Genomic DNA, 15,386 nt, shown 5'->3' with positions numbered 1-15,386 from the left:
ATTGCATGTTAGTGCCAGCAACCCAGATTTGCTTTTCAAAAAGAGGAAAGAAAACAGAAATAAGTATTGGGTAATGGGGGAGGACCCAGTCAAAGTGAAGCCACAGACACCTTTATGTTTGGTTGGGATTTTTTTCTTCCTTTCTGCCTAGCGGTAAGTTGCTGGTATTTTTTTTATCTACAATCCAGCAGATGGTGTTAGATGGCTGTTTAATGACTCGCATGGGACTGAAAGATCTTATAGGTGATAGAGCTAAAAGGCTGCAAGAAAAAAAACCCCAGTTTTGCAGGGATTTGTTCAGTGAATCTGAAAGTTGTGATAGGCTCTTGTTTTAAGCATCTGTGTGTATGCTTTAGCTTACTACTCATAGGGGGTGGGAAGCTTCATAGCTGTAGTACTCGATTTAAATTCAGACTTCTGTGATATCTATCACATTTCTTCCTCCAAAGTCTAAGGTGTTGTTGAGTCCAAAGGAGCAAAATGAATATACCCCTGACACCCACTGAACACTTTGGGACTGGGAGGTGTCTACATTTTTTTTTGTTATTTTATCTCTTAATTGCATTTCCTCCTTGTGTGCATCTGAAGAGGGAGAGCAAAGTGGTACTGCATGCTGCAGCATGCTGTTATGATAGAAGTATCTCCTAAATTACACTGTCTGTATAAACAAAATAAGTGAGGTGGAATGAATGCGAGCTCAGTAGGTTGTACGATGTCCAGTCAGGCTGAAATATGACATTAGTTTCTGACTGCTCTCTGTTAGCTGCTGCAATGAATGCACTGGGTCAGTTACAGATGGTGTTGTTACCTGTGGAAACTGGTGTGATGAGTACCTCTGGGTGGAAAAAAAAAAGACTGGGTATATACATACACGTATGTTCTGTAATTTGCTACTATTTAAGAAAAATCTTGGGGTCATGGTGTTTATTTCATAAACTGGTTAGCACAGAGCAGTTAGGAAGCTGAATTGTAAGGAAAGACAGTAAAATGTCTGTTCTGTTGCCATACAAATCAATGGTGTGACCCATCTCTTGAATACTGTAGCCAGTTCTAATAACTCTGCCTCAAAATATTTATAGAAGAGATAGAAAAAATATAGAAATAGGCAACAAGAATAGTCAAAGACATGAACTCATTACTATGTGAAGAGGGAATAAGCAGTTTTCCTCTTCACCCTGGATGAGAAGGGAGTGGAATAACATATGGGTGTGTGTGTGATATAAATGACATGGGGAAAAATTAACAGAGAAAAACTATGATTTATTGAAATGCAGTTGGAAACAATACCCCAGAAGTTTGGGTGTTGGGGAGAGGGGTAGGGGGTGGGTGGAATTTGTGTTTTGGTTTTTTGTTTGTGCGGGGTTTTGGGGTTTGGTTTTTTTTTTTTTTTTAGCCTGCTGGTTCCTGTAGTGTGCATTGAACTCATGGACCTTGTTGTCACCTGATTTTTTTTTTCTTGTGCTTTTTTTGTGCAAGTTGGAGAAATAAATGTATCTAAAATAGGTTGGACAGGTTCAGAAAACCCACTGCTGTCTGTAAAACATGACTGTATGAATATAACATGAGAAGGGTCAGCCTACCCATTCCCTTTTCAGTCTTTTCCCAGCTTAGTTTTTACTGGCAGTTCCTGGTATGTCTGCTCAGTGGCTACTTTAGGCAGCTACTGGCAGTGAGATTGGAGACTTGTGGAGGTCTTCCTTTCCTGTGAGAGAATGATGCATATTTAAGTGGTAGAGTTCTACAGGGAAGCTACAACTTGTCATTCAGGAAGCTGCTGATAAAGGTCAGTCTCATTCACATCTACCTTTTAAGCAGCCTTCATTCTGGACCCCAAGGCTGGGTTCAAGTATGCTGGTCAGATTTAACTTAGTGTCAGATGGTGAACAGACTGACACAGAAAATCATTAGCAGAATACACCTGACATAGCAGTCAAGGGCATAATTTATACAGTCCCAAGAGGTTGTTTTATAAAGTGACAACTTTTAGTGATGGGTTAATGTACTCGGTAGACTTGCTCCTGAGCAGTCACCAAAAATATCAAGCCCTAGGGCCTACAAATGTCCTGGTAGTTGCAAAGAAAATGAGAGAGAGGTGGAGCAGTGTGACTTGTTTGCTAATAGCCTGCAGGGCTGGTGTTTCTTGGGAAGGATTTATTTTGTGTTATTTTTGTTTGGGTTTTTAGGAATTATCCCTATGCCAGGCCAGAAGGCTAGTTTCTGGCCTGCAGGCCATGAGAAGTAATGCATAAATCCACACCTAGTCATGAATATGATCTGTTATTTAACTTTAGAGCATCCCAAATCAATTTACAGACTGCTTAACCACAAAGGGAACCCTATCAATGTCTGACCTGGGAAGCTGAGTAATCCCTAATTGTGAGCAGCCCTTTGACTAGATGCTAGCTGGAAGTCCTATCTGTTCTGGCCTGTGGTGGGAGAAAGAAAGCCCCCAAAGCCAAAACAAACAACACCCACCCCCAAGGAAGTGCTATTTCCTATTTTCTGGTGTTCCTGGCCAGCTTGCTGTATCTTTGGAGGGCTGAGATCTTGCCTAATGCCCTGAGTTTTCAGAGGGGATTTGCTTTCTGTCATGTTTTTCCTGTTGTTGGACTGACAAGAAACAATGAAAGAAATAAGCATGTTAGAAAGCCTTCTGGCTACTGCAGCTCAAAGCCCTTGCTGGTTTGAATGGGGCTGTTGTGGCTACTAGTAATGGCTTGACTTTGCAAAAAAAGATTTGGGAAGGGCTTTACCCATGCTTACTACAAACGTGCTGATGACTAAAAAGGCCAATGTGGGATAGGCAAATCCGGTTGCAAAAAACACAACGAAAGGTTTCCTTGGGTGGTATAGGTGAGGCATGGTTCTTTCTACTTTGTCTTTTCTGCTCGAGTCTAATTCTGCATGTGTTCTCAAAGGAGACAACAGCGTTATGTATGGTGTGTCTTGGAGGCCAAGGTGGACCACTGATGATAGTCAATATGGCCAAGGCTGAGGTGTTGTTTCAGGGAGTCCTTGTATCTCTTCTTTGGTGCATTTCCCTTGCAGCAGCCAGAGGCGAGTTCACTATAAAACACAGTCTTAGGGAGGTGGTGATCCTCCATCCTGGAGACGTGTGCTGCCCAGCACAGCTGCGATTTCATCAATATGGCCTCTATACTGATGACCCCTGCCTGTTCAAGGACAGTAACATCTGACACACAGTCAGTCCAATGGATGTTTAGAATTGTATGGAGGCAGCACTTTGATATCTGTTGTATAGGAAATTCTGCATTGCAGATCTGATGTGGATGAGCTGGCTGAGTGTGTAATATACTGTGCTTGGGTATTAAAGCTGTCTCCTTAGGTTTGCTTAGCTCTCAGTGACTTTTAAAAAATCTCTTCACTGCTTTCATCCCTTCTGGTTCATGTCCACAGGTGCAGTTGTTGGTGGAAATGGACTCATCCGCACATTTGCAGTATAATAATGCTCTTAAGTCTTGTTTGTTCATTTGTTTCATTCTGCTAGTGTCAGTTTAGTTTATCAGCTTCTGAGGCAGCTCTATCTGTCCCCATGCTGCGTGGGCTGAAGGGGGGCAGAGGTTTTCAAAATGGTCCTTGTCAAGTTCCAAGTTCATAAGTAGCTGTTGCTGTGGTAACACATCAGCACGGTCCCTGGGCTGAGTTTTCACTGGTAGGTGCTAACATCTGAAATTATTAACCTGGACTGGGAGCTGTGTTGGTGGCAGAGAACTTAAAAATGGGATTAACCACTTGAGGTGTGTTAAGCAAAAATATTCAGTACATCTCCACATGGCTCTGAAGATCTTCTTGCTTCAGATATATTTGTTCAGAATCCTCCTTTCCTTGCCAGAGACCACTAACCAGTGTTGGGAATCTGTGCTGGTACTGTCCGTACTGAGGCCAAGTCATCATAATCTTGAGGATGGTTTTAGCACAAGTTCAGTGTTGGTGAAAGACTGCAGATGGAAGTGTTGCTCAGGAGTCTCAATGTCTTCCTCTCTTCTCTCAGTTATGCTTCTTAAAAACCATGTGTTCTGTATTTAAAAGCCATCTAATGAGATAAAAAACGTTATTTCATATATAAATACACATCTGGACTGGAAGAACAGTGTGCATTATTAAACTGGCCTGTGTGCTTGTTTGTGTTTCAGTGCTCATTCTCAAATAAAACTGAACTGAATTAACTTCATTGTATCTACATTCAGTTTTACTTTCTGGTGTGCATGCACAAACTCCCTTCCCTTATGTCATCTTCCTGGGATGAAGAAAGGTTTATTTCACCTTTTTTTTTTCTTTTTTCCCTTTTTAGGAGGAAAAGGTTTTTGTTATTTCTATTCATATAGCAGCTCTGGAGCTTGAGGTCAATTTTTTTTCTAAAAGACTTCCTATTTTAAGAATTAATTAAGAATTCAGTTTCTGTATAAAGGTGGGTTTTGTTTTTCTTTTTCCTATTTTTTTCCTGGTGGATAGCATTAGATTTCATGGATTATAAACTTGGATCTAAGAAAAAGTCTTTCTTCTAATAACCTGTCTTGTCACTGCTACTCCATCCTTTCTCACACTAATGTATTTTGTTAATATAAACCATGATGATTTCTTCTGGACCTCTTGGAGATATCTTAAGAACAGAGAATGGTTGAGGTTGGAAGCACAACTGAGGTTCGTCTAAGCCAACCTCCCTGCTCAAGCAGGGTCACCTAGAGCACATTATTGGCATTATGTCAGGATGGCTCTTGAGTATCTCCAGGAGAGGAGACCCCACCACATCTCTGGGCAGCCTATTCCAGTGCTCAGTCACCTGCAGAGTAAAGTTCCTATGCTATAGGAAGCTGAAGGATTTCTCTCCACTTCTCTCATCTGAGGCAAATGAGGCAGCTTCATGTAGAAATCAGTAAGGAAAGCTTCTCACCATTGAAATCACGTCTTTGTAATAAGGGCATGTTAAGGTTTGGTCTTTGAGACTTTGCAGTCTCCTCAGTTCTGCCCTCAGGCCTTGGGTTGTCTGGCATGTGTTAAGTGAATTTGAAGCATGAAATGGAATTTGGATGAATGGCAAAACGCCTGATGAATTTGGGAAGGGAGTTAGCATTCACTTTGTCCTTCCTTAATCTTTTTTTTGCAAATAAGAAAGGGCTGTTCACAGAGATTGTTCTAGTGTGAGTATTAAGTCCCATACTCCTCCCTCCTCTCTCTCCCCCAACCCTAGGAGAAAATACTGTGGAACAGGCAGAATTTGCCAATAGATAACTAATTCCTTACTCCTCCTTTTGCACCTGTTGGGAGTCCCATGGTAAGGAGCCCATGGGGCAGTGAGAATTACTGTTCCTTGCAGGGGAGATTTCACCCAGGGATGGGGGTAAATGGCTTCAATATAGTTTAGCTGTGGCTTTTGTGTTTTGGTGGGGTTTTTCTTTTGTCCAGTCTTACTGTAATTCCCTGTGTGAACATTCAAAGCAATATAAATAACATCAGAAGAAGGCGCATGTACTAAACACCCAAGTTTGTGTGCAAAAGGAGCTATCATCAGTAATAATATTAAAACCACACTAATGTAATTCTGCTGGAAAACTTCCCTTTGTAGGGGGGAGCCTCATACTCTCATACTGCTGAGCTTGAACTACAATCGCCCATTAGGCTTAAGCTGTGCATGGTCAGTGAGGTAGTCCAGCACCTTCATATGAGATCCAAAAACCTCAGAAGCTCATGTCATCTCTCCAACTGTTCACACCAAACATGAACATGAAAGACCAAATTGTGACATGTTTTGCAACTCTTTCCCAGTGGCTTCTGCTTGCTTTTTGCTACCCTTGCTGGGTGGCTGAAGGGTATTTTGCCATTTCCACCATCCAGTGACTGCTCTAAATCAGGGATACTCAGCCTTTTCATATCACAGTTATCATTTCACTGTTCCCCCTCCCAGACCTGCAGTGCTGTCTGCCCTTTGTTGACAGAAAACTTAGGCAACAGTCCGTAACATTTGTGTCCTCTCTGCTCTGTGGAACAGGCAGCTACAACGAGGCCATGGCTCTTTAAAAAAGTAGCTGCTTTCTTCACATTCCAACAGTGTATTCCTTATGCTCTGCTGGTAAGAAACCTCAGAGCAGATTGGTTTTGTTCTGGAAGTGCCACTGAGGTTGTGTATAAAATGAGCTGGAATGCTTTGCAGAAAGCATTTTCATGGTGGGAATGCAGAAATTTCATTCCTTTCTGTTGCTGTTTCTTGTCTTGCTGCTCTGCATGGCTTGTTTTCATAATTTGATTACTGCATGATGCCGAGGAAGGAAATAAACATAACTCTGCTCCTAGTAGAGTTGCAGCCACTGGGAGATGGTCAGCGAGCAGCTAAGAGTCTACATGGTCAAAACCAAATATTTTCTGAAGAAAGATAGCAAAGATTGTTCTTGAAGCTGTGGCTTCTCTGCACAATCTACAGATTGTGCTATGCTGCTGCTTGAAGATCAACGCGAGTCTGGGAGGTACACTGTAAGGCAAACTGCTTACTACTGAAAAGGAAGGCATGTCTACTGGATTACTCTAATGACTCAAAAAGAAAGTGGGGGGAAGGTGAAGCCTTCTATGTCTTAGCTTCAAGTTGCCATCAGATTGCTGTTGTGCTCTAAGTTAGCCTGTTGTGCCAATGTAAAAGTTCCAGTTTTAGAGAATTTGCTTGCAGTTGGTAATTGTCCTTGCTCCAGATTATATATTTGGAATAAAACCTTGTAGGTAGGTTATTTGTAAGCCATTCAGGCCTTTATATAGCTATGTGACTTCTCCTCTTCTCCTCTAGGGAAACTGAGTCAAAAGAGAAGTTTTTAGACAGGGAGACTGCTACACCAGTGTTCTTCATTCTGTTCCTGAATGCCCCTGAAGAACAGTACTTCCTAATAGGAGTGCATTAAAGGCTTCAGCTGATGTAAATGGGTTAACAGACTGCCCAGGTAGCTCTCATTTCTAAGGTCTAATGTTCTTTGCTCAAGTATGTCCAATATCTGAAAGCAAACAACAGTTAGGGAACAACATTATAAATTAGCATGGCTAACATTAGCCTTATGTCTTTGCTTGCAACAAAAATGCTGCCCTAGCTGACTTTCATTTTTTGTCTCACTGGGAGGTTTACCTTATCTGTAGCTTTCACATTCCTGTAGCTAATATCAGACAAGTGGATGTTGGGACCATTAATTTCATTGACTCAACAGCATCAGGCTCCTACCAGCAGCCATTTTAAGCTGCCTTCAAGGGATGAATTAATTAATCCATGAAATTCATAAGAAGGGTGAAAGGTAGAAACAAAGGATATGAGGCTAACTTTATTGGCAGTATCTGTGGGATCTATGAGAGCCACATACAGAGTAGATAAAGACTCAGAATTTCTTGTCTCATTAGAGGGAATCTAACACCCACTGCATTTCCCCCAGAAAGTTGATGGAGAAGGGTTAACCTTGATGGATGTTGTTTCAGGACTTTAGTATTGCTTAGCAATGGCTCTCCTCGGCCCTATCTTTGCACTTGAAAGGTGGTGAGTAAGGTATTTCCAAGATAAAATGACTTGCCTGGAGTCATTCTGTCAAGGCTGGAGGTATGGGTAAGGCCTGGGATCTATAACTCTTTGGTCAGCTCTGGATGTGTGCACTGGGGCTGTGCAAACCCCTGCTTTAGAGCGTGCCTTTAAATTTTGAGACTGATGCTGAACACTGTAGGTTAATGTTTAGGACTAGATACTAAGTTTTATTTATAGCCATTGTTTAGTGGAAGTGGTAGTAGGGTTTTTTGTTAACCACATCTGTCTGGAAGTGGAATGCAAGTTTAACAAAACCAAGTGTTTGCTGCCTCCTCTCTTATGCCCCAACTACTTTATTTCTCCTTAAGTCTCAAGACTAGCATATTCAAAATGCAAATGCTCCTTGATAAGAGTTTCTGTGACTTTGCTGTATTATCTGAGCAGCTCCTGGTTTCAGGAGACCTTCACATAGACAGAATTGATCGGTGGCAGGAGGAGGATATCTGTTGCCAGGGCAACCGGTGGTGACTCATCCCGGGTAGCAGGCAGCAAGAGCTGTGAGGCTGCAGTAATTTTCCAGATGCTTAATCCAGCTCTGGGTTCTTTATTTCTCTTGCTGACAGGCAGAAATCCTCCTCTGCTTTTCTTTGCTTGCAGGCCCACGCAGCCTGCAGCCATACGTGATGCGGAGTAGTCCTTTGTGGTGCTTACTCAGAATGGCGTCACAGAGATGTGTCTGAGATAACAGATGAGCTACTCCATGAATTGAACCATAGCCCCCAAAAGTAGTAAAAATAGAACTGTAAACTGCCCTTCTGCAGAAATACCCCAGTGTATAATTGGCTGCACTTAATTCCTGTCTATCAGCTAGCATCACGTTTACTGTACCTCCATCTATCATGTATTAAATCAGCTAATCTCGCTCCTTTTCAGTAACAAGGCTGTACCTGTGCTGCATACAGAATGTGCTAAAAAGAGAAAAGTGAACTGCATTCAGCACATGCATTTCCATTAATTAGCTTCCCTTTTGTATGACCTACTAATTTTTGTATGCGAATTTCAAACTGCAATTGGTGAAATAGAGCAGGTTAAAGAGGCTTATCCACAAAAACAACAGCAAAAGGAGCAACAGCTTCTGTGTCCCTCGGGGGTGCTTACTTTGCAGTTTTCCTGCAATGTCTGCATTGTAATACAGGCATCACCCCATTTGGGGCACTGTTTTAAACTTCCAAGTAGTTATTTACCTGCTCTGTTGGCCGATGTGGAATTTTTTATGTTTGCAGTATGATGTTGAAAAACTCAAGTGTGAATAGGTTAAAGGCATCTTCCACTTATTTACATGAGGAAGGTTCACATTCCCCTCTTGAGCTGGAGGACCAATAAGCCCAGGGTGATAGTGGTATTTGGTTTCTTTGTTCAAGCGAGTTAGTGTAGCTGTGGGGTATGTGAACCTGCTCTGTGGAATGGAAAGAAGGAAGAGGTTGTGGGGAAAACAGCAGAAACAGCAACCAGCAATGGAGCCCTGCGTTTGTTTAGTGAAGTGTGTGTGTGGGAAGTACTGATGCTGACAGCTGCTGTCCCGTGCAGCCCCTGGAAGACAGGTGGCTTTCTGCTGGTGAATCAAGCGAGAGAATCATCTCTTTCTCTCACAGTGTAGTCTCTTGCTTGCAAGTCCTCATCAAAGTTTTGGCAGGGTATGCAGCTGAAAGGAGCTGCTGCACTGCTGACGGGCTCTGCAGTGTGTTGCTAGCTGAAGCCAAATCCATGTAAAGCCACCAAGTGTGTGGGGCATGAGGAAGTTGCGTGATGTTTGTTTTCTGCTTCTTGTTGTGGTCAAATTATCTGCTAATACATATATGAATCATATAACATGAATATGTATTGCCTTGAATTTTTGTATACTATCAGTAAATGGGTTGTGTATTTAATGAATGAGCTGCGTCTGCTTCTCAAGGGAAACCATTTTTAAAGCACAACAGCAGGGGCTCATCTATTACTGTGAGATCCTGAGCTCTTTCTCTGTGTGTGTCTGTTTCTAACTCTTGCCCAGTTTTGTATACCCAAAGGGAGAAGTGTTCCATGATCAATGTCTGATACTGCAACCTTGCCGATGGCTTTGGATACTATCCCTATTTTGCTTCATATTCTTGCATGAGAACTAATGTTACTATACAACAGATGGATTTTTGTGGTGGATTTGCTGGAAAGTTGTCCTTTCTAGAAACACAGTTTTGGAAATGTAACAGAAGGAAAGCTAAATATGAGATTTTGATCCATTCATCTCGCCTCCCAAGACAGGAATAATTTGCTACCTGGGTAGCATGACATATGTAATAATAAAAATGCTGCTAGTCAGATCATCTGCAATTTCAGCAGCAGTCATTGCATGTCTGCAGAGCTGCTCAAGTTTTATTACAACAGATAGTTATAGCTACTTATAATAGTTAAGGTTATTCTGCAGTCCTAGGCAACTCCTTATGGAAAATCAAGTATCATCAATTGCATTAAGCTTATATACCTTTTGTGGGTTCTAGAAAAGATGCTAGGTTCTCTGGCTTTTTGGAAAAACAAACAAACAATTTAAACTCACCTGTTTAATGCTGCAATATTGACTATTAATAAGGATGTATTGACTTGCTAATACACTTTGTGATCAGTTAGACTTAAGTAGGTTGCCTGAAATCTTGTGGAAATGCATCTGCTACACTGACTGTAGATAACAGTGTTTGTAATTAATTGTGTGCTGATTTGTTTGCAGAAGACATATTCTGGACAGAAGCTGGCTAAGGCCACTGTATCCGGTGGAGGTCCCCAAAGACTCTTTGGCCTGTGGAATGATTTAAGGAGGGATAAAAACTTGACTGCTTTTCAAGGTTACACCATATTTCCAGATGCCTTTTTGCTTTTGGAACACATAATTACCAATAAATGGGACTGGATAAGGCCTTGGGTCACTTGGAGTTGATGCACAAATCATACACTACTAGCCTTGCTGCTTCTCAAAATACATGAAATTGTGTATTTCAAGTTTTCCTCTTTGGATATTTTTCTGAAGACAATTTTGTACCAGGGGTACACTCTTTCAAGTCTACTTGATGGACAGCCTGTACTATGGGAGCCTCATAATGTAGAAATAGTTCCCCATTTTTCTTTCAACGCCATTCAGTGCAGTGCCAGCATCAGCCAGAGGATCACTGCTGAAGCTGAAGAAGACACCTCATCTCCCTGCTGTCAGCCATGCTATGGATGACGTAAGCCATCTAGCTTTGCAAGCAAGTGAAGGATCCAGGCGGCATGTCAAAATCTGTCCCTGTCACAGTCTCTCCTCATCACTGGCCAATTGTGCAGTGGCTTTCCGTCATTGCAGAAGCAAATATGAACAGATTTGGAAATCTAAACAAGCTTTGCAGATTGCCCAAGTCTCTTTGTGGTGCTACAGTAAGAGAGGTGTGTTCAGTGGAGGTGCACTGAATGGTGCATGTCAGCATGTATATTATTTCTGAGCCAGCTGACAGCCTGGAGCTTACTGGAGCAGGAGCATCATCCATCACTGCTAAGGTTGACATCCCACTGAGCCGGTCAACTCTGCAGCTAGAAAAGGGGCTGGCATTGTATCTCTGGGAAAAGGGAGCAAAATCCCTAGACTTCAACAAAGCTCCAGTTTTCAGATAAGTGAGCTCCAGGCTCATTTATCTCCCTAGAATTGTTGTACAAATAGGTTTTATTTTTGCTTATCTTAAACAAACATAAAGTAAAATGTGTTATACAGGAAAGAAATATTTGAGCCATTGGAACAGCTTGAACTAAATCCCAGGTTCTAAATGCTGAGCATGGCTTTTCATTTGGATTTCGAAACTGCCTGTTCCCCTTATAACATGCTCTTTAAATATCTGATCCAAGCTATTGTTTATAAAAAATAGGAATCTTACGTCTTTGGGATATGAGGCCCTGGGGAAGCTTAAAATCCAGATATACCATATTTCTTGCTGCCCTATATCAACAAGGGAGAGGAGAGCTCAGTCCTCATCTCGGTCAGTGCTTGGCATCTCTGTATGGAAATTCCTAATCAGAAACTGTTTGCTTCTAATTTAGTTTTGACATTTGGATGACTGTCCTTTGTAAGCAATATGAAGATGCTGAAGATGGAGTGTAGTCATCCCACTTATGAGATGTATAAATTGACTTGTTCACCTTAATTTTCCTCCATAATATTTCCTGGTAGTAAGATGTATTACTTTGATAATTTTGCAGGGGAAGCAATAGAAACACTACTTTCTGAAACCTTAAAAGCCATAGCTACGAGAGTGTTAGGGAGAGGTGCTGTGTGGTGTCTGGCATGGCAAGGTCCTAGTAGATGCTAGGTAATGCTGTTGTATTACCCCTGGATAGCACTGATGCTCATCACAGGGCTATGCAGTTATGCTCTAATTGCAGTGTTTTCGAATACGAGAATGATGAACGAGAAGGTGGATCCAGTGTTAATGGCTGAAGGCAGAGAAAATCAAAGTCCTGTTGCATTTCTGGGCTCCTTGTTCACGGTTTTTATTTTTCTCCGTTGTGCTTTTTTAAAGATGCCTGCCTGCATTTCCCACATCTAGGGATGCATAAAGCTGCCTGTTAATATATCTTCTGTACAGGAGATACAGAAGAAGCTGCTTGTGATACTAAAGGTCCAGAAGTCATTAAGAAAGAAGAATCTGGTGTTTTGGATCATTTGCTATTGCACTCTAATTTAGTCTTATTTTTTGTGGAAGTGAAGTCAAGCATAATATTTATACCTCTGGCCTACACACACTTTACCCAGGGTAGAAGTCTGCTTTCTTCACCTCATGAAGCACCTACAGGTGAGGTCTAGGAGAGCTCTAGCTTTTTCTTTTCCCTACTGTGTTACACAGAAAATTCCATTTATCTCTCCATGATATGTCCCAAATATCTATGCCACTCCTGGACACTGATTCTGAATTTAGTGCCTTCTCTTTATTTTCTGTGTTTTTCCCTGAGGTGTGGTGAGATTTCTCTGCAGATTTGTCTTTGAAGTTTGGGCCAAGTCTGCTCTGCTTAGATAAGAACTATCAGTGGAGAATGCAGTTGTCTTCAACAACAAGTATCTTTAGACTTCTTCCTGTGCTGGCTGCTCACCCATGAGCACTGCAGAATATCCTCTGCTCAGCAGCAGTCTGTCAGGTCTGAAGCTAATCAGTACCAGTGTTGCTAGGTGGATTGCTGCTGAACACAGGCTTAAAGTCAGTGAAGAAACTCCACAGAGGATGCTTGTTTTTCTCCACCCATCCTATTTTCTTTCTTCCCCTTTTCATTATTATTGCATTTGTCAGTGACTGCTTTGGCTTTGCAGGTAAGAACCCTTAAGACCTCTCCCATTCATCTCTCACACAGCACAAGACATGACTTGAATAACTTGTCATTGGAAAGAACTTGGGTGAAGACCATTGTATTTTAATAACAGCCCTTTATTCTAAGTTCCCTTGAAAAAGGTCAGCTGTGTATATAATCACCTCTCTTCTGTATTGTGTAACAACACCATGTCATATACCTGTCATTCATTGGTCTGAGGCTTTTGTTGCCAAAGAGAGTATTTGGCACCTTTTGTTAGCACTATATTTTCCACAATACTTTCTTTAGTTTAAGCAGCACTTACATTTCCCAGACTGACAGCCATGGCCCTGGGATTCTTGGGAGCATCAATAGACACAAAGAAGTTTCTTCCCCCACAGAATCCAATATCTAATTTTTATTTTTTTAATTTTTTTATTTTTTTTACGTTTTTCCCCTCTAGTGTGCCATCTGAAGACACTGCATTTAAATTATTTTGTTTCAGGAAAAAAAATATGTAGAAACAAACTCTGAAAAGTAGTTTTGAGTTTGCAGTGCTCATCTAATGAAGGGGATGAGTATTTCTAAGAATACTCAATACTATGTTGTAGAAACACATCACGCTGTCCTCCTGCAGTGTACTTCAATGCCTCCATTTTACTTGGAAGTCAACCAAGGGCCAGAGAACCTTTGCTGCCCTGAAGCAGTGTGTTCATTTAGCCCTTTAAGTCTTTGTTTTCAGTTTAGAGGAGCCTACCCTCAGGCTGCATCCCCATTTACCTTGTGTTCTTCCAAGTTCTGCAGATCACTGGCAAAATGGACATGGAGTGTCTGGTGACACAGGAGCTACTTTCTTGCCGAGTAGCTGAAGTCAGTCTAAAAGATCCCCATGCACACAATCTTTTCACTGTTAGTGAAGGCCACTGCCCTTCAGGTTGTTGGGAGCACATGAGATTATTACGCAGGTGCTGTTATAATGAAGCATGAGCTCAATTTTTCATTTAGCTGTATGAATACAGTTCTTCAGATATATTAAACATTCTTGAGACTGCTACCTATGGCACTTGTAATTTTTTTTTTAATAACGACTTTGGGGTGGCAATAAGAATTTATGCCTTTATCTGATGTGTTGCCTGTATGTATAATAAAAACAAAGTTTAAAACAATAAAGTGAAATAACTCTTATTTGGAGAGCCAGCACTGCATAGCTTCCAGAGCTTTCTGCTCTTGCATGGAAATTTTATATGTATCTAGCAGAGCGGGACAGGATTTAACTAATGCCTGTTACCACAAAGTTAGCATGATGGTTTCCTCCTTGAGCACAGAGCCTAACTCAGGAGGATCTAGACCTAATTCTGCATGGTAAGGGATGGCAAAATATTGGTTGTTTAAGTGATAATCTCTTTATTCCTGCCTATGTTGCAGTTTACAACAAATCATGCACAGAGAATGTTCTAGCCAATGCTTCTTTACCTGCCAAGCAAAACTGTGTGACCATATCCAGGATCTGGGCATGACTCTGCTCAGCAAGCCATTTGCAGGGTAGGTGAGGTGCAAGTCAGTAACTTGAGAAATAGCACTCAGATGCAGTGTGAACCATTCCCTCCTGTAGTGGAGGAAAGCACATATAGTTACCTCCTTGAGAGGACTGCACCAAAAACTGCTACAAGAGTTTTGATGGGGCAACAGAATTTCTCCTAGTGTGTATTTCTTTGAGGATCCAGCTTTTTATGTGATGATATATCCTTGTACAGGGAGGGTCAGAAGCTTAGGTTTTGCTTTGGGTTTTCCCACTTGCATGGCAGCATGTGCTCTCCCAGGAGGGATTTTGTCCAGTATGACCAGGATGCTGTTGAATGCTCCAGTTTCCAACTGAGTGGGCACCTCCAGCTTCCACTTCCAGCTGCCTCTTGCTTGTAAAAAGCTAATAATCTAAGCCAAAGTGAAAGGCTTTGAGGCTTCCTAATGAGCCCTGAAGCATTTTAACCATTGCATTGTTTCAACCCACCAATTTCACCTGTCAGGCTCTGGTGTTCTATCCTAAAAGAGTAAGCAAGGCCTTGATACCACTTTTACTCGCCTTCTGAAAGGAGCCTTTAATTGTGAGCTGCCAGAGCTTGTGAATCAGGCAGATGTCACCAAAGGCAGACAGCTCCTGAACACAGGCTACCTAATCACATTCTCACTAACAAAGCAGAGGGAGCCATCATCTCTTATCTTTTTAATGGTTAAAACTAAATTAGTCTCTCTTCTCTCAGATGAAAACTGAATAGATTTACTCTGTTGGGATCAAAGTGTTCAAGGACAATCCTTGATAAACAATTCCCAGGCTTCAGCTGGAAATGCAAATAGTAGCTAATTCCACTGCAGTTTCCTGGAGCCCACAAAAAAAAGGAAATTGTGCTACTTAGGAACTTGAGTGAATTGTTCCTTAGAGCCAAGCACAGATATTCTTTGTATGTGTTTTATTTGGTGTATTATTACTTGGGTCACAGGTGTAGGGCTTGGATTACTCTGTAGTGTGGGAGATTTAATATAGACCTTCAAGAAAAAT

This window comes from Melopsittacus undulatus, chromosome 2 (genome assembly GCF_012275295.1).
Source record: "Melopsittacus undulatus isolate bMelUnd1 chromosome 2, bMelUnd1.mat.Z, whole genome shotgun sequence".
NCBI classification, from domain to species: domain Eukaryota; kingdom Metazoa; phylum Chordata; class Aves; order Psittaciformes; family Psittaculidae; genus Melopsittacus; species Melopsittacus undulatus.
This window is presented reverse-complemented; position numbering follows the sequence as displayed.